Source organism: Macrobrachium nipponense, chromosome 26 (genome assembly GCF_015104395.2).
Source record: "Macrobrachium nipponense isolate FS-2020 chromosome 26, ASM1510439v2, whole genome shotgun sequence".
Classification (NCBI taxonomy): Eukaryota; Metazoa; Arthropoda; class Malacostraca; order Decapoda; family Palaemonidae; genus Macrobrachium; species Macrobrachium nipponense.
In genome coordinates, this window is record NC_087215.1 from 18438118 (window position 1) to 18464269 (window position 26152).

The 26152-nt window shown below is 47.4% G+C and overlaps 1 protein-coding gene across 4 annotated transcripts in view; it reads right to left on the reverse strand.

Moving 5' to 3' along the window:
* Positions 1-25599, reverse strand: part of LOC135200011 (DNA-dependent metalloprotease SPRTN-like) — a 68372-nt gene extending 42773 nt beyond the window's left edge. Inside the window, exon 1 of one of the 4 annotated variants that reach the window (XM_064228215.1) lies at positions 25461-25599. The gene's annotated coding sequence lies outside the window, so the exon portion shown is untranslated. Of the gene's footprint in view, positions 1-24802; positions 25033-25074; positions 25205-25413; positions 25437-25460 lie in introns of those variants that run through there. The other 3 variants (XM_064228218.1, XM_064228217.1, XM_064228216.1) reach the window with 3 other exon arrangements.
* Positions 25600-26152: the final 553 nt, after the last annotated feature.

The window sequence follows — 26152 nt, forward strand, 5'->3', positions numbered from 1 at the left end:
GTTCTTTTCGTTAATAGAACGATAAGAAAGAGTATATATATATATATATATATCTTAAGGAACGAAGTTAATCAAGGAACTCTTTAAATCTTCGTGATTTCTTCATAAATCGCGGAAGAGACAGAATTCCTGTTCATCACTAGGGTTTACGGAAGGAAGTAGATATTTTCTATCCGCCATCATACCCAAACATCGATGAGATCTTATTAAGAAAAACTCCCAAAGCTCTTGCCTCCTCAAACAGAGGGAAGAGCATGGATGAAGGAGAGTCCGAATTGAGAGGAACTGCCTAACAAAGGAGTCTTCTGAATAATGAAAAGGGGCTTCTCTTAGTATCAGAATCCTTCTGACAAAAGCAACGGCCGCCTAGTGCGAACATCTTGCACATTTGCCAGGGGAAAGTTGTTCAAATTAAAAATTCAAAGAGGAGTCTCGCGACTTGCCTCTCTCTCTAATGAAGATTTTGAAATCTTCTGACGCCTGGCGTCTGGATCCTTGTGCCTAGCGCCTGGCGTCTGGGATAGTTCCGCGCGCCTGGAATGTTCCGCACGCTAGAAAGGAGACTCGCTCCTGGAAACGTTCCGCTTGCGTGGAAGGTCCCGTGCGCCCTAATAGATCCGAGCGCCTCTAGTCTTGTTATAACGAGCCTCTTGCCAGAAAAACGTTCAAAGGAAGCATCCTTCTGATTGCCATTCTACTATAAGGCTCCTTAGTCAAGCCGTCTGTTTTCTCTTTGAAGGAGCCTGCGCCAAGAAAAAGTTCTGGAACGCGGCTCGCACTCAGTTGCTGGAACGCGGCTCGCGGTTTATCTGTATGAACGAGGCTCGCGCTAGTCTGTTGGAACGCGGCTCGCGCTAGTCCTGAACGAACGCTCGCTGCTGGCTGTTGGAACGTGGCTCGCGCTAGCTTGCTGGCTGTCTCTCAGCCTCCTCTCGCTCATGAGTCAGTGTTCTCTTATTCAGAGAACGAGCCAGATCGTCCGAACTTCTAACATGTACATTTTTCGTCTTTTCGGATGTAAGATGAAGAAACGGAAGAACAGACGCACTTTTTTAAAGGCTGCCTTTGCAATGGCTATCCCTGGCAGTCTGGGACGTTTTTACAGATCCTGCCGAGGGAACGCCACCCGATCGGTGGGGAATTATCCATAACCTCCGTAAGGCTTTCCGACTTTCCTTCTCCTCTGGGCTTGTGAGTTGTTTGGAAGAGGTCTAGGCCCTGAGAGCGAGACAGAGCCGATCGAACGCACCCTCTACTAATTAGGACGCCTTTCCAATGGCGAACTTGGCAGTCTGGGACGTTCTACAGATCCTGCCGAGGGGGGGGGACGCCTGATCGGTGGGGATTCTCCATAACCTCCGTAAGGCTTTTCGACTTTCCTTCTCCTCTGGGTATGTGAGCTTGGAAGAGTCTAGGCCTGGAGCGAAAACAGAGCCGAACAGAACGCACCCTCCACTGCACTAACAGTAAAATCACTTCTTACCTTTCAATAGCTCGTATTTTGAGCTACATTCCTTTGTCTTCAAATTGCAATATGAATTTGAAGATTCTGTGAAGTAAGAAGGAGATGAGGATACCACACTACTAGTAATGTTAATGCTCTAACTGCTCGTTAGTACGAGAGCTATATAAACTTCTAAAGGAAGCGTAACTATTCTTTCCTTACATCGTCAAGAAGGAAGTTAGCTCAATCAATTCTAACATTTACTACACGTTATTATGAATAAATATTAAAATTTTCCTTCTTGCAAACTATGTGATTGTCTACCGAAAAGTTCGGTAGTTACACGTAAACAATTCTTCGAAATTTTCGAAGCCAAAGTTATCAAAACAAATTAATATGCGTATGCCGAACCAAAGATCCAGTACTTCCCTGCAAAAGATAGCCCAGAAGATCGATGGCGATGAAATCCAAAAATCAAGTCAGGAGGAACTGCAAACGTTGTTTACATTCCAAGCGACAGAAAAAATATGATAGAAAACAGGAATGGTTCCTAATCCTGCCACCCAGGGCAGGGACGGTAGATCACCTGACCTACCTGCAGCGTGTGCCGCGAAATTTGAATTTCTGTCGGGGACGACGGAGTCTTAGCTATGTATATATCTGACAGGTAAGTTGATTGTATGAAACCCCTTCGCTCTGACAAGACTTTTGACAGTCGAAAGCCAGTCAGATTGAGAGCGGGGAGGTTTCTGTGATACCTGTCGAAGTGGGGTTGTTTGAGCAAATCTTGTCTTTGTGGAAGTGCTCTTGGAAAGTCCACCAACCATTCCAGTACCTCTGTGAACCAATCTTGGGCGGGCCAGAACGGAGCTACTAGCGTCATTCTTGTCATCTCCGAGATAGCAAATTTCTTGAGGGTTTGCCCCAGTACTTTGAAGGGGGGAAGGGGGGAAGGCGTAGACGTCTAGACCTGTCCAATCTAGGAGAAACGCATCCACTGATACTGCTCCTGGGTCTGAGATCGGGGAGCAGTAAAGTTCGATTCTTGCGTTCCTTGCTGTTGCAAAGAGATCGATGTGAGGTCCTGCCCCATCTTATTCTCCACAGGTCTTGGCATACCTCTGAGTGGAGGGTCCACTCGAAGGCAGGAGTTGATTCTTCCTGCTCAGGAGATCGGCCCTGATGTTCCTTTCTCCCTGTACGAATCTGGTGAGAAAGACTGATCTTCCTTGTTTGAGACCACAGCAGAAGATCCCTTGCTGTTTCGTACAGGGAGAAGGAGTGCGTCCCCCCCCTGTTTTTTGATGTACGCAAGGCTGTTGTTGTTGTCCGAATTGACGTGCACTACTGCATTTTGGACGTGGGGCTCGAAGGCTTCAATGCCATCCAGACTGCCATCAACTCTTTCTTGTTGATGTGCCAGGACACCTGATCCCCCTTCCAGGTGCCTGACACTTCTCTTGTCCCGAGCGTCGCTCCCAACCTGCTTCCGATGCGTCGGAAAACAACACATGGCTGGGGTTCAGCATATAAAGAGACATTCTTCCACACCGAAGGTGGGTCCACCGAAGTCCTCTTGATTTCCCTTGAGATCTTGAAGGAGAACTCCAGATCTAGGGAGAGACGCCTCCAGTTCTGGTATAGGAAGAATTGTAGAGGCCTGAGATGCAACCTTCCTAGAGAAACGAATTGCTCCAACAAGAGAGAGTCCCCAGCAGACTCATCCACTCCCTCGCTGTGCATGCATCTTTCTCTAGGAAGGTCGTTATTTTCTCGTAGCAAACGAGCTATCCTCCTCTGGCGACGGAAAAGCCCGAAAAGCCAGAGAAGCTATCCGAATCCCCAGATAGATCCGCTCTTGACTAGGGATTAATTGAGACTTCTGGAAGTTCACCAGAGAAGTCCCAGAGAACTTGCCAATGTAAGGGTCTTTTGAAGGTCCTCCAGACATCTTTCTTGAGACTCTGCTCTGATTAGCCAGTCGTCGAGATAAAGCGACACCCTCACTCCCTCCAAATGTAGCCACTGCGCCACGTTTTCATTAAACCCCGTGAAAACTTGGGGTGCAGTCAATAGGCCGAAGCACAAGGCCTTGAATTGGAAGATGTTTCCTCCCATCATGAATCGTAGATACTTTCCGTGAAGAAGATGGGATCGGCACATGAAAGTAAGCGTCCTGAAGGTCTAGAGACACCATCCAGTCCCCTGGACGAAGAGCCGCTAACACTGAGGAAGTTTGTCTCCATGGCAAACTTCCTCTTTTCCACAAAGACGTTCAGGGCGCTTACATCCAAAACTGGTCTCCATCCATCCTGAGTTCTTCGGAACTAGGAATAGTCTGTTGTAAAAGCCCGCAGAGCGGGGATCTTCCACTAGTTTCTATAGCCTCCTTCTCTAGCATGAGATCTACTGCTAGAGAAAGGGCTTGATTCATGATGGGGTCCTTGTACTTGACCACCAACTCCCTCGGAGTTGTCGTCAATGGTGGTCTTGACGAGAAGGGAATGAGGTATCCTTTGCTGACAATCGATAGGGACCAATTGTCTGCCCCTTTGTGGGTCCAGACGTCGGCAAATTTCAGTAGTCTGGCCACCCACTGATGTCTGGAGTCCTAGATCGCTATTTCTTCCCTCTGACTGACTAGAGAAGGTTTTACCTCTCTTAAAAGGTCTAGTTCCTCTGGTTGAAGAACCTCTGACAGCGGGTCCTCCTCGAAAGGGCTCCTGCCTCGAGGAGTCTCTTTCTTGGCTTGGGTTGGAAGACAGAGCAAGGTTTCCTTGCCTGCCTGGGCTAATATGTCCTGAGTAGCCTTAGCTGAAAGGGCACTCGAGACATCTTGAATAATTTCTTGGGGAACAGAAGAGGAGAGAGTTGAGCATACATAAGCGAGGCCCTTTGTGCATGTGAAAACTGCCTTAGTGAGAAACGAACAGTAGACAGACCGCTTCTTAATAACTCCAGCTCCAAACAGTGAGGAGCACTTCACTCGATCCGTCTCTCACTGCTTTGTCCATGCAAGTGAGGACGCAGTTAAGATCTTCAGGAGACAGAGAATCAGGGGTCTGGGTCTTATTAGCCGAGAACTCCTAAAGACGAAACCAATCAAGGAAGTTGAAAACTTCCAGGACTCGGAACATTCCCTTCAGTAGGTGGTCAAGTTCATCTTCATCCCCCACGTAGTCTTGGCGGACAAGAGGGCGGAACGACGAGCAGAATCCACCAATGAAGAGAAGTCCGAGTCCGCAGACGAAGGGAGAGCGAGGCCTAAAAGTTCGCCCGATTCGTACCAGAATCCCAATCTGCCAGTCAGTTTAGAGGAGGGAAAAAGAAAAAAACCGTCTTCCTTTTCTCTTCCTTAGAGAAAGGAGCCATTCCCCAAAACCTCTAAGCGCCTTCTTCATGAAAACAGTAGGTTTCATCCTTACACAAGACGAAACCTTCGACGTCTTCGAAGTGGAGAAAAACGAAAGAGGAGAAGGGGGAGCCACCAGGAGAAAGGATATCTCCGAACTCTTGCAGGAGCAAATCTGTCAGCCTCTTATAGGAGGAAAAAACAGAGGAGTCTTTTCGGTCCTTCTTCTTCTGAGGGGTCCTGTTCTTCCTGAGCTGAAGCACCCTCATGATCCTTAGAGGCGCGACTATTCTTAAAGGAGTTCTAGAGGAAGTAAGACGTATACGTCTTGGAGACAAAGCTTCAGAAAACGTGTCTACTTGCAACATCCTTCTTGTCTGGAGGAGTGCGTTTCCCAGATTCTGGAGCCTAACAGGAGTAAGGCGGCTGTCAGGAGCAGAGCGCCTGTTTGAAGAAGAACTTCTATCAGGCTCTTGGCGCCTATCCAAAGGAGAGCGGCTACCAGGCGAACAGCGCCTGCCATACGAGAAGCGGCCTACCAGGCTCTTGGCGCCTGAACCGAGGCGAGAGGATCTCTGGCGACGAGCGCCTACTAGGTGAGCGCCTACAAGGGGAGAAGCGCCTGCTAGGATCTTGGCGCCTGACTCGAGGAGAGTGAAAGTCAGGAGAAGAGCGCCTGCCAGGAGAAACGCGCCTAACAAGCTCTTGACGCCTGTCAGCGAAGAGCGCCTGTCCGATTTAGGGCGCTTGTCAACAGGAGAGTGGGGGCGAGACGAGGAGCGGCTACGAGGCGAGTAGCACCTACTAGGCTCTTGGCACCTGTCAAGGGGAGCGATCCTGTCTCGAGAAGAGCGTCTGTAGGGTGAAGATCTCCTACGAGCAGTTTGCTCCTTGTCCGAAGGAGAAACCTGTCTGTCAGGCGAATGGCGCTTGGACGCAGAAGGGATCTTGTCCGAAGCAGAAAGTCTCCTGCGAGAATCCGAATGCACAGGTGAGCGCGCCGCTTCCGTCGAATAGCGAGAGTCAGGAGAGGGGTAGCCTGGATTTCTTTACAGGAAGCGAGAAGTCCTTCCTACGACGAGACGACACGCTAAGAGAGCCGCCAGAGCCGAAATCTGCGCCTGAAGGTTAGCCAACACCCTTGCAGGAGAATTCACAAACTCTTGAACAGGTGACGAGGCTCGGTCTCTGCTCGGGGAACGATACTCCTGAGATCTCTTACGTTTCTTCGCTTCCACCTCAGGCTCTTCCGAAAAAAAGCTTCAGGGCTGGATGGACGGGCGCAGGGAGCGTTCCAGGCTCTCTCTTCGAAGAAGCGCGAGGCTTCCGAAGAGCTCCATCCTCGTTTAGGGCGGCAAGAAGGCGAAGGCGAAGACGAGAAGCATTGGCGCAATATTTCTCCTCTTGGAGCGATCCAAGGTAGCCTGGGAAACGATCAACAGGAGCTACCGAGGGACGCCTGACCGGTTGGGGATGCTCCCTAACCTTCATTCCTGCGGCTTTCAGACTTTCCTCCTCCACTGGGACTGGGAGTCTGGAAGAGGTCTAGGCCTGGAAGCATTAGGAGGGAAGATCAGCACGCACCCTCCACTGGCACTGGGTTTCACTGCACAAATCACTATTGGAATCACTCTTACCTTCTAATTGTTTGATTTTCCTCTCCATACTGCGAATGGTGGCTTTCATGGTAGGCCACTTCCGAAGTGGCGCATCTTCGGCTTCGGTGCAGGGAGCAGGAGCTGAAACTGTACGGAAAGGAAAGCTACTTCTAAAATAGGATTATCTATATCCAACTCGCTAATACGAGATCTACTACTGCTCCTAGAAGAAGCTTTCCTAACTTTATCCTTTTCAAGCTTCCTCAAGTAGGAAGACAAAGACTTCCATTCATCCTCATTCAGCTTTTCACATTCATTACAAGGATTATTAAAGGTGCATTCATTCCCTCTCACACTTCAAACATACCGAGTGAGGGTCTACCGCAGCTTTCGGTAGCCTCACCTTACAATCAGTCATACAACAAACTCTAAATCAATAGCAGTTTTCTTAGTATCAACATCAGACATCATGAATCCAAAGAAAAAATCCAAAGAAAAGTCAAATAACTGTCCACAAATCGCGAATGCCAGGCCAAAAGATCGGGTACTTCACCAAAAGTCCGTAGAAACAATCCAGGGCGAAAAACGAGAAAAGAATCCAACTGTCAAGAGGTACCGACAACAGGTGTGGTCGACACGACGACAGAAAAAATCTGGCAAGAAAGGTATGTTGGTTTCTTACACCCGCTTCCCCAGCGGCGGGTAAGGTATATCACCTGACCTACCTGTCGCGTTAGCCGCGAGTTTTGAATTCTGTCGTGACGTCAGAGACGTAAGCTAAGTATATGTCTGACAGGAAAGTTCATGTACAAAACTTCAATCTTTTGAATAGTATGCTTAAAGTTGTAATTGTATTCTTGTTTCACCAATTAAATATCAAATGAATAAGGCCTAGCCAGCACGATGACGATGGATCATCCGTGGTTGTTTACCCTAACTACCTCACTACCAAAATTATAGAAGTTTCCAGTCATGTGACGGAATACTTCACTACAGAATGCAATGGTTCGTACTTCTACATTTTCCCTCAACCTCTATTCTTTTCTTTGAATACTATGGTACATGCAACCCTACTTCACCAATACCACTGGCACTTAGAACTCTTTCTTTTCATTACTTAACCAACACAACAATGATATTGTTAAGATACAATAAAGTTTTGTACATACTTACCCGGCAGATATATACTTAGCTATAGACTCTGGTCGTCCCCGACAGAAATTCGAATTTCGCGGCACACGCTGCAGGTAGGTCAGGTGATCTACCGCCCCTGCCGCTGGGTGGCAGGAATAGGAACGATTACCGTTCTAGAACCAGATTTTCTCTTCACCACTTGTCTCCTGAGGGGAGTTGGTGGGCCATCAATCGTATATATCTGCCAGGTAAGTATGTACCAAAACTTTATTGTATCTTAACAATATGACATTTTTTGTACATGGAACTTACCCAGCAGATATATACTTAGCTGATTGACACCCTTGGTGTGGGGGAAAGAGACAACTATTTACTGAATAGACAGGTAAACACATACGTTGTAGTTATTAATAAATAAATAAAACCTTGGTTCCTACTTGATCAGGCGGAAGACATCCATGGCTAATGCCTAGGGAATCTGCTTCGCCTCAAGAGCCTCAGCGAGGATGTTGACCTATGGCTAAGAGTTCTTGTGGGTCTGTCGATGGGGTCTTATCCATTTACTCGACAGAGCCTCTTACTGACAATATGCCTATGCCTAGTGGCATAATTAAGGAGCACAACACCGATACCCGATCACCTGATCCTAACACGAGGGTTAGTGCTTAAGTTTGAAAAGAGTTATCTACAAACTCCTTTCAAAAAACCCAAAGAAAAAAAACACGTTAAATAAAATTTAACTCGCTAGTTAAGGATCAGTATCTGCTCCCTATCCCAGCATGTATCCGCAGACACGTATCAACCAAGAGAGAAGGATCCCTCGAAGGTTATCTTGACATCCTTCGGATAATGGGAAGTCAACACAGAGTTGTATCTCCCGTATCTGACAGCTAATATGTCCTTATGACATATTGTTAGGGAAAGAACAAGAATTCGGAAAAAGCTCGCACTTCATGCACTTTTAATTCTCAGCTGTTTGAAGGAATCATCAATGCACTTATCAGTGCTTAGGAGATCACAATGTCTCAAGAAGGCCAGGGCGTTTCTTTGATATAGATCTCTTCTGGGTGAAGCCTGGAGCCTGGCTAGCGCTTCGTGCCTGGCAGGCGCCTAGCGCCTGTCTAGCGCCTCGCGCCTGGCTGGAGCCTTGCCGCCTGAATGGCGCCTAGAGCCTGGCTGGAGCCTCGCGCCTGGATCGGCGCCTGGATGGCGCCTTGCGCTGGCGGCGCCTCAGCCTGGCTGGTGGGCCTGATTGGCTCCTCCTTCCTGGCTAAGCGCCTCGCGCTGGCTGGAGCCTTGCGTTCTGGCTGGTGCCTTGCGCCTGGAAGGCACCTGGAGCCTGGCAGGCGAAGACATCATGATTACTGTCTATGAGTCTGCATGCCTCAAGAGTTTCAGCGAGGTAGGGACCTATGACTGACAAACCCTTCTGGATCATGTCAATGGGGCTAGCCCGCTTACACGACAGAGCCTTCTCGGATCGTGCCAATGGGGGCTGACCCACTTACATGGCAGAGCCTTACCTGTATCATATCAATGGGGACTAGCCCTCTTACATGGACAGAGCTTTAGGTTTCTCTTTACTGAAGGAGCCTTGCGCCTGGATGGATCCTCAATCCTGACTGGAGCCTAGCCTTGAAGGAGCCTGGCACCTGGATGGCGCCTGGCTGGCTTCTAGAGCCTGGCTGGCTCCTAGAGCCTGGCTGGCGCCTCGCGCCTGGCTTGGCTTCTCCACACTTGCTGGAGCTTCGAGCTTGGAAGAGTCTCTAGGCTCGTCTGGCGATGTCCCCATCGGACACTCTTATATCTGTCCGATTTGTTCGCCTCTGGCGCATTTGCGCCAGGTTGGAGGCCCGCTCCTTCTCAGTATCCGACCATGACAGAGTTCCTTGGAACTGTCCGCCTCTGGCGTTTTTCGCCTGTATTGGCATTTGGCGCTTGGCTGGCGCTACATTGTCCCGAGAGTCCTGAACAACCACATAGTTTATCAGGAGACTGGAGAAGTGGAAGAAATTCTTCCCCTTTGAGCTTTTGGCCCCTGGCAAGGGGAGGTGATTTTAGTCAGCTACACCAGTAGACGACAGGATATCTAACAATACGAGAGAGAAGAGTCTTCCTCCGAGGAGGATCCTTCGTGAACACTTCTTTTGCTAACGAGATCTCTTCTTACATGTTGATGAGGTTCCTCGTTGCAGAATCTTCCCTATCCTTGCCCGAATGGAAGGGAAGGAGTCTGGAAGTCGAAGGAGACTCTGAGCTGAAATGCAGAACCCTGATTTCTAGCTCTTATTGTATCCTTCTGAATACCTTCTGGGAAGCATTTTGAGCCTTCATCGCACCCCGAAGACTCTGTAGGCAAATGTTTAAACCATCTCTTCTTCGTAGATGAAAATGTAGTACCCTGCCTGGGCAACGAAACTTCTATCTGAAAGCGTTGCGTCAGGAATAGAGGGATTTAGTTCTTTGCCAGACATACTATGCTGGCAAGAACCCATTGCCGAGTCTCATTGAATCTGATGCGAGATTCCAATGCACAAAAAATTCACTTGTCTTCTTGGTCGTTTAGGGCTAAGAGAAACAAAGAATTCCTTCATAAACTTCCTCAAAGAAGTTTGATGAGGAGCAGTTCCATTTTGTCGGAACACGGAATCTGTGGCCACCCAAAAGATCCCATTCGAAGTACATGATATCCTACTCTTGTCGTATTGCGGTATCGTATAAGATCCCGAAGATCTAATCCTCTGTTATCTCTAATTCCCTTGTAGAGACAGAGTATAGCTTTTACTGCGTTCTTTGATAGCAGATATATACATAGGTGATTTCTTCCCTCTGAAAGTGAAGAAAAAACCTCGCTATGTGGTTCACAGAGGTATCGGAAGAGGACAGTTTCCTCATTCCATCTAGCACGATCTGCAGCAATTCTATGTCTTAGCCATGACTATTGTCATTTACCTTGAAAAAACCTCTCATTCATGTCCACTTCTGGTCAGTCTGCACGCGGACAGACTCAGAGTGGAGAGGTTTTATAGGTCTATTTATAATAGATTCTGATAGAATATCCAGATACTCTTGGAAAAGCCTTACGAAACATGCTGTGAGAAGAACGTGACTTCTGTGAATCCAACCTCTCTAAGGCCAAAATGAGGCATACATCCTCTCTTCCTTTGACGCCCATTTATCTTAATATCTGTTAAGAATTTATAACTAGGGGAAAAAAGACTAAAGTTTATTCCCCTTCTTTAAATTTAAAGATGTCTTATATTGCTACCTCTCTTGGTTCGAGGAAAAAGAAGCAGGTTCTCACAACTCTTTTCAATAAATGTTAGACATACGTTAACAGTTATTATCTTCGATCGAGAAGGTTCTCACGACTAGCAAAATCTTGCATCGAACCTCTTAAGGGATCGTTACGTTCCGTGTCTGTTCCCAAATAGGTTCTCTTTTGTTAACGCGAACAGGGGCGAAAAAAAAGAGAGATTCTCGATGCTCTTTGCGATATGAGAGAGTCGTGGAATTGGCCTAAGTGATTAAAATAAATCATTTCATCATTCCTTGTAAGCGACCCCTTTTCGATCAAATGGGTAAAGAAATCAGGAACGAATCTTGCCGTTACCGAGCCTGCTATCCGAGAGGCTACTGGACTCTTAGGTTAATAACTCGCTAAAACGAGAAAATATATTGGATGGTGCTTCTGCGCTGCGCCAGGCTGGCGCTTCCTTATAGTTCTTTTTAGGTTATGTGCCATAACATCTATGCCTCTATGGTACCCGACATCCTTCACATGTTAATTCCGTTCTTAGTGGGAAAAACTTTTATATACGTAGTATAGTCCATTCAGGGAAACAACTTCTGCCACTAAGAGAATGTTTCCCATCCGACTCACCCAACTCTCTTGAGCAATATCCGATTCTAAAAAGGTTGTGTGCGTTTCTCGAAAGGATGAGAGAATTATATATATCGCGCTCTGCCGTATTAGAATCCTTTATAATACTGTCACATTGTGGTAAACAGCATTAATCTAGGAAACCTTTGTAAGGATACTAGGAATTCTGTAGTTAACCTCGGTATGTGCATAAGACTTGACCATACCGTAGTCTTAAAGTGAATTCTCTACTACATTCATCTTCTCACTAAGCATGTACTCTAATAAGCCATGCTTTCGTAAGCATGAGAGCATTATACAATATAGAGTTCCGCTGCGTTAGAATCCTTTAAAAATGTTACCTACGGTAAACAGCATTGAAATGTTGTAATATCTTTCTTATTGAAAGCTTCTTAGCAAAGGCAGACAATATTTATTTATGTTTGCTTAACTATCCCCTCATCCGAGCTAAAACCACGATTGTAGGGGAGAGACACGGTTAGTCATTCCATCCCGCAGGAGAGAGACATGTAACAGACCACTCATGACCGACACCTACATGATACTGCGTTGGTGTCTAAGCGATAGCAGTCTCGTTAGCCGACTGGCCTTACTCTTCCAGAGTTGCCAGCTACTCCATTTAATAAAGGAATCTTATAAAATTATTATCGAACTTCAGGAAGTTCTTATAATGCATATCTAAGCGAAACAAGACTTCGATAAATCTAGAAGCTAAGTAGGTGTTGTCTTAACAATCCCTTTAAGCGTAGTCCTTCCTAGGAAATTCCTGGAAGGATACTGGTAATTGAGTTGCTCAGCAAAGAAGTAACTACGGTATGTGCTTATGATTTGCCGTATCGTATTCTCATACAGCAGATACTCTACTACCTTCTTTCCCTGCCGAGGCAGATAGAGAAAGGAAAAAATTTACTATCTTCATTCTTTTCGTTAATAGAACGATAGAAAGAGTATATATATCTCCTTAAGGAAGGACGTTAATCCAGGAACTCTAAATCTTCGTGATTTCCTCATAAATCGTGGAAGAGACAGAATTCCTGTTCATCTGTAGGGTTTACGGAAGGAAGTAGATATTTCCTATCCGCCATCATACCCAAACGTCGATGAGATTCTTATAAGAAAACTCCCAAAGCTCTTTGCCTCTTCATAACGAGGGAAGAGCATGAATGAAGGAGAGAGTCCTCTGAATAATGAAAAAATGGCTTCTCTTAGTATCAGAATCCTTCTGGCAAAAGCAACGGCCGCCTGTGCGACATCTTGCACCTTTGCCAGGGGAAAGTTGCTCAAGTTGAAAACTCAAAGAGGAGCCTCGCGACTGACCTCTCTCTCATAAGAAGATTAGGAATATTCTGGCGCCTGGCTCCTTGCACCTAGCGCCTGGAATGTTCCGCGAGCCTGGAATGTTCCGCACGCTAGTAAAGAGACTCGCTCCTGGAACGTTCCGCTTGCGTGGAAGGTCCCGTGCGCCCTGATAGTTCCGAGCGCCTACTAGACCCCTTTTAGAAAGAGCCTCTTGCCCGGAAACGTTCAATGGAAGGATCGTTCTGATTGCCACTCTACTATAAGGCTCCTTGCTCTAGCCGTCTGTTTTTCTGGCGCAATTTGCGCCAGGCTGGCGCTTCGTCTCTTTGAAGGCGCCTTGCGCCAAGAAAAATTTTTTAGAACGCGGCTCGCGTTTGGTTGTAGGAACGCGGCTCGCTCTAGTCTGTTAGCTGGAACACGCCTCGCTGCTGGCTATTGGAACGTAGCTCACGCTAGCTTGCTGGAACGCGGCTTCCTGGTAGCGGCTGGCTCTTGCTCAGAGTTCTCTTAGTTTTCAGAGAATGCGCTAGATCATCGAAACTCCAAACATACATTCTTCGTCTTTTCGGATGTAAGATGAAGAGACAGCTTTTTTAAGGATGCCTTATCAATGGCTATCCTTGGCAGTCTGGACGTTCTACAGAACCTGCCGAGGGGACGCCTGACCGGTGGGGGTTCTCCCTAACCTTCCTGCGGCTGTCGACTTTCCTCCTCCACTGGGTCTGGGAGTTTGGAAGAGGTCTAGGCCTGGAAGCGCTACGGAGCCGATCAGACGCACCCTCCACTGCACTGGGAACACTATATTCACTTCTTACCTTTTTAGAGCTCGCCTTTTGAGCTCCATCCATTTATCTTCAAATTTGCACATATGAATTTGTAGATTCTGTGGAGTAAGAAGGTGATGAGGATGCAACAACTATTAGAATTGTCAATACTCTAACTGCTCGTTAGTACGAGAGCTCTTTCTGACTTCCTAAAGTAGGAAGTTAGATCTTATATTTCCTTCATCAAGTTCTAACACTTATACACGTATTAGTGAAAAAAAAAAAATCAATATTTCCCTTATTGCAAAATATGAGTGTCTACCGAAAAATTCGGTAGTTTCACGTAATATATTCTTCGAAATATCGAAGCCAAATTCATTAAAAAGTAATAAAAGCGATATGCAAACCAAAGACCCAGTACTTCCATGCAAAAGACAGCCCAGAAGGTCGATGGCGATGAAAAAACGAAAATCAAGTCAGGAGGTAGCAACAACGTATGTTGACACTACCGCGACAGAGAAAATCTGGATCTAGAACGGTAATCGTTCCTATTCCTGCCACCCAGCGGCAGGGGCGGTAGATCACCTGACCTACCTGCAGCGTGTGCCGCGAAATTCGAATTTCTGTCGGGGACGACGGAGTCTATAGCTAAGTATATATCTGCTGGGTAAGTTCCATGTACAAAATTCTCTTTCTTATTAGGGTAAAAAACCGCATGGTACAGGGGTGGACCATGTACGATCAATGTGTACAACCCCAAAAAAAGTACATTATAACGTGTCCTGACAATCGGAGATGGGCATCAGACGCGACTTGTTGTTGTGAGAAACGGAGCTAAGACCTCTACTCCAGTGTCAGGATGCGTTATAATGTACTTTTCTTGGGGTTGTACACATTGATTGTACATGGTCCACCCCTGTACCATGCGGTTTTTTACCCTATAGGTTAGACTATAAAGCTTCCCTTAATAAAGATGATAAAAAAACAAAAATCATTACACTGTCTGAGCTAAGCAGTCAATAATTGTAGGTTTTTTTGGGCCTATAATTATCCATGTACTCAAGTAGAGTTGACAATTGTTAATAAAGGAAAGTGCATACCTCATTGTTGATCGCTTAGCCTACATAGATAGGGTAAAACACCACGGCAGGCCAAACATGCCACCTACAATCAACGCTTGCCACCTCCAAAAAAGTACATTATAACGCGTCCTGACACCGAGATGGGCATCAGTCGACGAGCTTTCTTGTTGGTGAGAAACGGAGCTAAAGACCTCTACTTCTCTCCTTTCGAAGTAAGGTATTTTCTCCAAAGTTAGAAATTAAGGCCAAATATGACAACTTTGTCCAAAAGAAAATTGCATTTTTTCCTAACTATACAAACCTGAGGTCCTTTTACAATAGGAAGGTACTAGCGGCAGCTGGATAGGTCGTAAGCTTTCGAACAAGGGGTTCGGTAGTTAACTGCTTGTCCGACAGGCGCGCAAGCACGCGCGACTGGGAGGTAAACAATCACTTTTGCTTTTGGTCCAAGCAAAAACTGCAGAGTGAGGGTGGCATGAGGTGGGGGGGCTATGTGTAAAAGGACCTCAGGTTTGTATAGTTAGGAAAAAATGCAATTTTGGACAAATTGTCATTTGTTCGACACGGCATACAAACCTTCGGTCCTTTTACAAATAGGAAGACTCACTTCTTGGTGGGTGGAATCTGAGTCTTTTTGTGAACAGACTGGTGTTCGCCAACCCACCTGGAAGCCCTCCCTGGTCGTAAGAGCGAGGGAGGGATCCAAGCCTCTGTCCGATTGATCGGGGTGTGCACCGCAGGATCAATGGTCAGACCTCTGGACCGAGTACTAAGAGAGAGGCAAGCGTATCTCCTTCGTTACCAGCAATGAAAGAACTTGTTCCTGTACAGGAGCAAAGATAAAGTCATGGTTTTGACTCTTGTAGGCAGTCCACTTCCCCCCCCTTGTAGAAGGAAGTGGTGGATATTCTGCTCCTATCCCTAGTGAAAGGGATAGGATGGGGCTCTGTCATATAGCTCACCGGCATCTCGTCCTTATCCAGCAGGTAATGACCGTATCCCTCTACCCACAGGTAGAGGGGTAGAAAAAAGATAGAAAGAGAACGCCAGTCACTTTCTCATTCACTATCTATTCAATACAGTCACACCAGGACTCGATGCTGTTCAGCCTGCTAGGGTCTGGGTTAGCTAGACGACGTGTTGAGCAGCCACCACGGGTCCTAAGGAACCGATCCAAGGACCTATGGGCAATATCCAAGAGGTATAAGGAAGGTGCCGGTGGTCTGGTTGTACCAGGACCCCTGCCTTCCATACCTGCGCCACGGAGAAGTTCTTACGAAACGCCAACGAGGGGCCAATACTTCTGACTTCGTGAGCTCTCGGACGAGTACGGATGTCCGTCACTACCATCAGCCTCATACGCCCTCCTGAAGACCTCACGCAGCCAGGACGAAAGAGTGTTCTTGATACTTCTTTCTTGGTGACCCTCCCCGTTGCTAACGAAGAGGCGTCGACACTCAGGCCCGAGGGTGTCGAGTTCTCTTCAGATAGCGCCGTAGCGTCCTCCAGGACAAAGCAGCATCTCATCCACATCATTATCTGCATGAAGTTCCCGTACTCTCTTCACCGATGCCAGGTCCAGCAAGAAGAGGGTCTTGTGAGTCCCTGGGTTGGCAAGACCTTTGGAGGCTGCTCTTAAGCAGGAGATCTCGAACGAGTTCGAGATGTCCAATCCCGTCAGTTTCAGGACGAGCGGTCAAGGCGGCTCTGTATCCTTTGACTGGGAACTTAGGAGGATCTTCCTCGGCGAAGAAAAACGAGGAAAACCGCTACCTGCTGAAGAGTGGCTCTGAGAGGAGATAGCCCCGTCTACGACACCAACCACAGAAGACGGCCGACTTCCCCTGGTACACAGCTGCAGAGGACTGACGGACGTTCCAGCCATCTCTGTTGCTGCGCTACGCAAAAAAGCCTTCTCGTTCGCAAAGAGAGTGGTGGATAACAGCCAGCCGTGAAGACGTAGGACTGGACTGCTCGTTGGTACCGCTCGACGTGTGGCTGGGCGAGAAGGTTGTGCCAATGGGGATTTCTCTCGGTTCTCTTGCGAGAAGAGCCAGCAGGTCCGATACCAAATGGCCTGTGGCCATTTGGGAGCCATCAGGATCATCCTGAGATTCGGGATGACCAGTGCTCGACTGATCACCTTGCGAAATCAGGCTGAACGGTGGGAAAGGCATAGGCGAAGAGGTTGTCCCACGGTGTTGAAGAGCGTCCTCTGCAGCTGCCCATGGATCCGGCACGGCCGAGGAGAACACCTGGAGCTTCCTGTTGTGCCGGATGGCGAACAGATCCTCGACTGGTCGACCGCCACAGGTCGAAGAGCCTTTCCGCCACGTCCTGGTGTAGACCACATTCGGGTCCCTATCACCTGATCCCGACGGCTGAGCGTGTCTGCTACTACATTCCTTCCCTGGAATGTAGCGTGCCGACAGCTCTATTGAGTGCGCCTCGTCCCGGCCCATCGTGCACCTGCCGAGTCAACTGATACAACGGGAGAGACACTAGGCCCCCCCTGTTTGTTGACTAAGCCACCACCGTGGTGTTGACGTACATCAACACCACTGAGTGTCCCATCAAGCGGTCCTGGAACTCTTGGAGAGCGAGGAACGCTGCCTTGAGTTTTCAGTACATTGATGAAGGTGCTTGTCGTCTCGTACCCACACTCCTGAAGTCCGCAACTCTTCCAGGTGTGCGCCCCATCCCTCGTCGATGCGTCTGAGAGCAGCTGCATGTCCCGGGGGGAGAGTGCGCAGAGGCACTCCTCTTAGGGGTTCCTGTCGTCCAGTCACCCGGCTAGGTCCTGCCTCACCTCCTGTGTCCGTGACAATGGAAAGCTTGGGGGATCCGTCGCCTGTGACCAACTCTCCTTCAGTCTCCCTGAAGAGACCCGCAGGTGAAGACGCCCGTTAGGGACTGGCTTCCCGAGTGACGACAGTGTCCGATCACGACTTGCCATCGCTGAGCTACCTGTTCCTGCCGAGACAGGAACTGGTTGGCTGCCTCCCTGAATCTGCATGATCCGCGAGTCTGCGGGGAAGACTCGCCCTGCTACGTGTCGATCAGCATACCCAGGTACTTCATCCTCTGCTTGTGCTCGAGATCGACTTTTCGAGTTCAGAACGATCCCCAGATCGCGACAGAACTCGAGCAGTCGATCCCTGTCCCTGTAGCAACTGCGAGCGGTAGCTCGCCAGGACTAACCAATCGTCGAGATACCCCATCAGACGTTATCCCGTGCGAATGGGCCAAGCAGACACCAGAGTGAACACTCGCGTGAACACCTGTGGGGCGTTGAGAGACCGAAGCAACGTGGCCTGAGCTGGACACTGTCCCGTCGAGGATGAAGCGGAGGTACTTTCTGGAGGACTGATGAATGGGTATTTGTAAATACGCATCCTTCAAGTCCACTGAAAGCATGTAATCGTTCTCCTGATAGAGTCGAGCACTGCGCGTGCCGTCTCCATCGTGAACCGGGTCTGGCGAACCAACCGGTTCAGGGGAGAGAGATCTATCACCGGGCGCCAGCCTCTCGTAGACTTTTCCACCAGGAAGAGTCGGCTGTAAAAGCCCGGTGACTGATCCGTGCCGATTTCTACAGCTCTCTTGCTCAGCATGGTCTGATCTCCTGTCTCAATGCTACGTCCTTCGATGCCCCTGGAACGTACGCCTGCTGTTGGACCGGGTTGGAGGTGAGGGGTGACCGAGATTCGAAGGTTAATAGATCTCCCTCCCGAAGGACATCTACAATCCAGGTCTCGGCGCCGTGGCGCTGCCAAGTTTGCCCAATGGCTGGCCAGGCACCCCCCCACTTCCCGGCAGCAGGTGAGGGGGAACGCCGTCCTTCCACTGTGAACGTCGTCTGGGTGGGGCTAATCGACACCTGACAGGAGAGAGCCGATACCGCTCCGACTCATTCCAGTCCTCGTCGAGGTCGAAACCTCAGGAGGACCGAAGGGTATTTAAATACGGTGTCCAAAGACACGTAGAAACGCCTCTGTCGCAGTAGAGGAGGTGAAGTAGCTTGTTCGACCGTCCAGAACTGAGAGAGCCTCTTGTCCGGAGACGAGAGACTACCTGGTTCAACCCAGTCGGCAAGCTCCGATCGCGGCAGACCCACCGTCGATTTGGGTTCCCTCTCAGGCCCCAAAACGACTCGAGCCGAGACGTGGCTCTGCTGGTGGGAGCGGCGATCCTTCCCCGAGATCATTGTTGCTGACGAATCAGCGCCGTAACCTCGACAAAGTCCTCTGGATCTCGGAAGTCACAGCATCTTGCAGAGTGGGACCGTTAAGCCCTTCGAACAAGAGCATATTCCGAGAACCTTCCTCCTAAGAAGGTGGGGAACAGCGACAGCCCTCTCGGTCTTCCCCATCCACTTGCGCATACGTCCTGGCCGGTCCAAGAACCGTGCCTGGCACGTAGGGCGTTGTGGTGGGATCATGAGGGGCGCACCCCCTCACGATCACTCCTCAATACCTCGCTCCTCCCGGTGTAACCCGAGGAGGTTGAAGGTACGGGAGAGGCAGACCTGACGCTCCCTCATTGCTCGCTGGCAGCACCAGCAGGCTTTGAGGGCTGCAGGACGATTGTCAACCCGCTGGTGGCGATCGAGCTGCAGGCCTGGTCGAACCGTCTCCTGTGGAGAACGGCTGGACTGAGCACAGCCGGCCCCGATCTCGAGTATCAGAAGAGCTGGTGCTGGTTGCCGTACCGGCCGGTCGCTTTCCTGAGGAGCGACGGTCAGGCGACCTGCAGGCTCCACTGTCACAGTGAGAACCGGTGCTTGTCCTCACGGTCACGTCACGTCGCTGGTTCCAGCCGTGGCTGGCCACCGGCGAACGTGGGAGGACCTCTTCCCAGCCTCAAGCCCGTGGTCGGTCGTGGGACCGTCACGTTCCCCCCCGGGTAGCCAGCTGTTCGCCGCGAGAGTGAGAGCTGGTCTTGGGTGAGAGTCCGCCATAAGCGGCTGTCACCAGTCTTCCGCCCCGTGCCGTGAACCTGACGCTGAGGCGGACTCAGAGGTCTGGTTCCTGGCTGCCACGGTCGCTGTAGGCGACCGTACACTCGTACAATAAAAACCCCGCGAACGAGAGGCCGAGACGGACCCTGATGCAGTGGCAGAACCACTGACACCAGGCGAGGAAGTACCGGTGTTAGCCGGTACCCCTCTGGTCCCCGTAGTCGTCTTCCTTGCGGAAGAAGAGACGGGCCCCGCTCCCGAAGGAGCAGGAGGACCAGCGGAAGGAACCCTCCCGTCCCACCGAGGTGAGACGGGTCCCTCCGAGAAGCTCCCGAGGGAGACTTCTTAGGAGGGAGGAGGCAACCTTCTTCTTCCTCTGGCTGTGGAAGCCTTAGAAGTCGAAGGGGAAGAGGCGGCAGCCGACGACGATGAAGAAGATGAAGACGACGACGACGACACTTCCTCCTCTTCTTCGTCAGCTTCCTCAGGACAGACGTAAGATCTGCTATCCAGGGCGGAGCCGGGGCTGCTGTAGCCGAAGCCACAGGGCCCGGACGCACCTGTACAGACAGACCAAAGTCTGGGGTAGTACCACCACGAACAGGGACGACATCAGCAGGTATGGGCATCTCAGGAACAGCAGGCACAGCCAGCACAGCATCGGTAGGGACAGCCAGCGTAGCAACGGCAGGGGGACAGCCAGCGCAGCAACGGCCAGGGACAGCCAGCGCAGCAACTGCATGGACAGTCAGCCCAGAAATCGGCAGGTACGGCAGGGCATAGCACCGGAAACCACAGGAAGTGGAGCAGCAGCCAGCAACATCCTGGTACTGGCGGCAGGTCCAGGGGCGAGCTCTAGGGCAGCGGAAGTGTGGTCGCTGCAGCGCGGCAACCACGAGCGGCGGCGGCACGCCCCCCTCTCGGTACGGCGAACGGCACTTCACAGCGGCTGTAGGCAAGACTGTTACCACGTGAGGCGAGTACACCAGGTGAGGAGGGACGTCGTCACCTGTTGCGTGGTCACCACTCCATGGGTGACCGCAGTAGGCCCAGACATAGAACCGCAGCCCTGGACACTAGCACGCCCTGCAAATGGAAGGACGCCCATACCTCACCAAGGTCCACCCTCGTGGCAGTTAGCACCTGCGGAAATAACAGTAGTAGCGATTATGGGGGGAAGTCCCCTCGCGCGGGGGGTGAGCCCTCTCCGAACGAAGAGTGGAAGACCCCTAATACAATTGTACATTCGGGCACCGAGCGCCCTCCCCCGCGCTCGACGGATCGGGCGAGGAGAAGAACGCCGATAACCTCCCCCCCCCCAAGGGGAAGGGCCATCTGTGGGAGCTGAGCGGGGGGGGGTTCTCGTTCCCCACCCCCGCACAGTACCCATGTACCCAACAACAATATAAGAGCCCGAGAGCAATCGTGCCATCGGCCCGAATGCAAGGGCATAAGGATCAATTCCCTGACTGAGCGGAACTTGAACCAAATAAATATTGATGCAATCAATAATAAGAATAAAATGAAAATGCATCTTGCATACGATGCACTTCACAATGAATAAGGGCTCGGATCGACGCATTTGCGCCCTAGGTACCGAGCGCCAAGGGTGAAAGGATCAATTCCTTACCTTTATGGATCAAGGTTTCTGGAAACCTTGATCCATAATGAATTGATGCAATCAAAAAATATATGAAAATGAAAAGACTACTGCGCTTGCGATTTCACTTCATACAAATAAAAAGGGGAAGGATCAATTCCCGGGAATAGCGGAAACATTGATCCCAGTAAACAATGCAATCTCAATAAAAAATGAAAATGAAAAAGAACTGCACTTGCGATTTCACTTCATTCAAAATAAAAAGGGGGAAGGATCAATTTCCGGGTAAGCTCGGAAACTGATCCAAATGAGTATTGCTACAATCAAAAATAATAATATGAAAATGAAAAAGAATACTGTACTTGCGATTCCACTTCCATACTGAATAAGTTTCCGTGCCGAGCGCATTCGTTCGGCAACGGGCATACAGGTCAAAAAAAATATAAATGAAAAGAGCACTTACTTACGATTTTCATCTACACATTTCCAACCCAATCTACGCTCGGAGCGAGCGCTCCCGCCCTCGGCACCGAGCATACACAATACGAGGATCATTTCTGGGAAAATGAATTCCCGCACTTACGCCCTTCAGTCCCGGCACTCGGGTAATCGGAGGGCGTGGTGACACCAAGATCCTTTAATTCACAATTGAATTCAATGAAATGATTGTACTTACAATTCAGTTTCACTAGATAATTAGAAAAAGAAAAACACAATCATGCGAAAGCAAACGACGATGAAGCGGCAGAGAGCGATGATACACGTCCACACGCCAGCAGCCGAAAGCAAAAGTGGTTTGTTTACCTCCCAGTCGCGCGCCGCGCGCCTGTCGACAAGCAGTTAACTACCGAACCCCTTGTTCGAAAGCTTACGACCTATCCAGCTGCCGCTAGTACCTTCCTATTGTAAAAGGACCGAAGGTTTGTATGCCGTGTCGGAACAATTTAAGATTTAAACAGAGGGTAATGAAAAGGGTGGCCACGGCAGTGGAAATCTCACCAAAACGCTTTAGAAATTTTTACTTACAACTAAAAATGTTTCGAAGATTGACGCCATCTCGATGTTTACGGAGTCGCTTGTGTCAACTAACTTTCCATTTCCTGTGCACACCACTTGTGCCCACAGACACTGGGGCACTTTTCATCACAACAATCGAAACACGGTTTCTCACCAACAAACAAGTTAGGAGTAAACAACTGTTTTGGTAGAAGATGACGAGAGCGTGCTCTTAGCTAATTTTTTAAATAGAGAGTAAAACATCAATATTTTACATATTTATGATGATTAATTTGAAAATATTCGTTATTGAAAAAGTAACTCGACTCTGACTCAAATTTAAGTAATTATTTTTCGGAATTAGAACGTTCTTTTAAGTTTGTATTATGACGTCACAACATCTTGACTTTCGTACCTATTGTAAATAATTGCTATACTCAACTGTCTTGCAGAACAGTTTACCAGTTATTCATGCAGATTGTTATCAGCTATTCATGTAATTGTTATAATCGTAATGCGCATATATATCTTTATTTATTTACTTTTTGGATATATGAAGATGTTTTTTTACTGCTGGATTACCGCCGTAGTGTGACGCAATCGTTTTCGTTCGGTCCCTGGGCCTCTGTCTGTTTTCGCACCATAAGAAATTACGGGGCCGAATTTGCAATGACCAGAAAGTCTTTAAAAGAGGAAATTTAGCATTGAGGGGCATATGTTTTGACTGAGAAAAATACAAATTTATTCAATAGCTAGCTTGTAAAAAATACTTGATTACAAAAAACTTGATTGACAACTAAGCAGCATGTCTACTATGGGTTTCAGAGACAGTGCAAGCACGTTTTTGGGCAATACCTATTTCTGTAACGAACACTCGTAACAGAACGAGATTTTGCTATAGTGCATTAGACCCAGTGCCGTAATAATAAAGGGGTATCGTGAATCACTAATCGTAAAGAATAACGACACTTGTCCTTGTACCAAGAGACAAAAACTCCATTATGCAGAAATGGATATGAACACGTGTAAAAAGCTCCACCTACCCCCCCCCCCCCCCACCCCCCCCCCATCGCCACCCCTTTCCTTCTCTGTTCCCGGGCCTCTCTCTCTCTCTCTCTCTCTCTCTCTCTCTCTCTCTCTCTGTTGCCATTCGGTTTGTGTTGACCACCTCCAAACTGGGTATAAGACTATACACAAAACGTGAAATTGGTGAAATTAGCTAAGTATTGGAAGTAAATATACATAAATATTAAGCAATTTTATTTATTATTGCATTACTATGACAACTAGAATTCATGGAAACGGTTTATAATAATGAAACGGTGTATGTGTGAAGCCTCCACTAATGTGGCAATGATGATTTTGCCATTCTTAGCATGCAAACATTAAAGGTTACATTTATTTCTGGCATACGATTTTTAAGAAATTCAAAATACTAATATAGACTGAAATCAATGAAAAGTGCTAGCAAAAACAAAAAAGCAAAAGAAAAAAAAAATATGTATATAATTCAGTTATCCGTAGTCGTTCCTCTATGCACGTATCCGTAATCGTTCCTCTATGGTTTTCGGCAGCCAGATGTACGAAAACTTTAGAAACATTTGATTCTTATCTACTTTAGAAATATCTGTAATTTTTGCGGGGTAATTTTGGTTGCCAAAAAAGGGATTAATAAATAACATGATTAAATCAAAATTTTTAAATAACGAAGTAAATTTAAACTAAATAACGAGTAAAGTAAACAATTTAGGGAATAAAACTTTGCAGTTTCGTCGTCTGTCGTCGTCTGCTGTTCATAACTGTGTTTGTGGCACTCGCGCTTAGAAACCAGGAACAGCAACGGGTTTAAAGTGCAATGTGGAGTGAACTGAGACCAAAATGTGTATAATAACAATCAAATAAGCACTGTGGAGTTTCAGTTGCGATGGCAGTAAGGATAAAAACCACCGATTACAAGGTAAGAATGAATTCAGTTTCAAAACCATAAACCTACCCCGGGAATAACAAGTTTCATACTTTCACTAATATAGGCAACAAAATGTTTTTTTGTATTGTGCTGATTACAACTGCAATCTTGAGTAAGATCAATAAACATTACATATATACGCTAACATTGTTCAAATGAGTGCTGGGAAGGCTGGGGAAAGATGGTGGCCGTCACTGATCAGAACCTTCCATGCAAAACGTACCCGCCATATTGGATTTCAAAACTGCCTTGAAAACATATTTTACGAAGAGCGTCACATGCTTATTTTAGTTCGTATGGGGCTTTCATATATCACATTATGTTGACGAAACTTCAGTCTTTTAAATGGTATGCTTAGAGTTGCAATTGTATTCTTGTTTCACCAATTAAATATCGAGTGAATAAGACCCGTCCACCGTGTTGAGGGTTGGCCTGCCGTGGTGTTTACCCTAATTCTAACCTAACCTAACTTTATAGCTAGACAGTGCCCCTACACAATAAAGCATTTTGACATTGGATCAAATAACTTAAATAAAGTAAAAATAAAGAATGTCTTAAAGGAGATACCTAGTAAAATACCACTACTGAAGAATAATGAACACCCAACAGTAATTTTCAAGTTCTACATAGGTAAACAAAAACTGAAAATTATGATTTGGACTGTTAGACCATCACAAACAATGAATAGGTAGTAACAAAATTATAACAAATTTAATTTACTTACAGGTCACTGGAACATGCTTAGTTTAATATGGCGTACTTCATCAAGTAGGTACTAGTAGGTAACTATCAAGTGAATAGCCTAAGACCCGGCCAGCGTGATGATGGTGAACCGTCCGTGATTGTTAACCCTAGTTTGCTTACACAGCCTAACCTTAATAGCCTAGCCTATCTATGGAGTACTCTTCTGGCCGTGGGCTTCTCACTCTACCATAATGTGCTCAATTTACGTATCTGTCTCTTTTGAGTTAAATGTATCAACAAAAGATAACCTACGTTGCACCCAACGAACTAAAAATGAAGACACAATCTGCTGGAACAAGGAGGTTTGTCTGACAAATCTCGTCCGACACTAAGGTAGTAGCTAGTACTAGCTAGGTAGCTTGTTCTAAATATAGCTAGATATATAAAAAGAAGTGGCAATGGCGGATACAACGTTACATGACACTGGTCACGGATTACATCAAGCAATCGTGTATTGTACGTGGCAAACTGTCGCCTGGTCATACCTTAGTAGTTACCTACTAGGTAGTAGGTAGTAGTACCCAGGTATAGCTACATTTGCAGCTTTGGCAATCTGTATCTTACTATTTTCGTGATGGATTTGTCACCTACCTTGCCTGAGGTAGACTCCATTTGACTTACTTCTACGCCATACTCACCACGTAAAGACAAGTAACCCGGTCAAGATAACTCCATGAAAAATAAAGTTGCAGAAACAGTATCTCAACAAACTTCAAAACATTTCCCCTGACGTAACTTATTCGAGACAGGTTCAGTTCCAACTACAATGCTGAACTTTGCCTCTGCAACGGCACCCAATTTTCCCATTTGTATTTACATGTTTCTTTTATCTTGTTTGTGCTGTAAGATTTTTTCTCCTCACTTGTACTTTTATTGAATGAAAACTTGCCACCAATTTCATATGGTTTGTTGTAGTTCAACTATACTTTTTCTTTTCTGTATTACTGGCACAATAGCAAAACAAGAAGAAAAATAGACGAATTAGATCTTCTACTACATCCTCACAGAAATTGCAGATGGATCTTTTTCGTGTACTCACGTTTATTTCTGTTCATAAATTATGATGCATAGTTCATGCCCAGGATAGAATTACTGATGCGAATGCGTTGTCGTATATTTTTGCTCTTTAACTTCTCCTTTCAGTTTCTTGTATATTTCTAAAGTCAATTTATTTTCTAATTCTTATTTCCACTTATCATCATCTAGCTGTCTAGTTTCGAATTTAGTTTGTATTTCTTTTGTTTCCTTTTTTCTTTAATTCAGGTCATTCTCTTCCATATACCTTATTAGGTTCCTTTTTTTCTTTATTTTGGGTTCTTACTATGCTCAG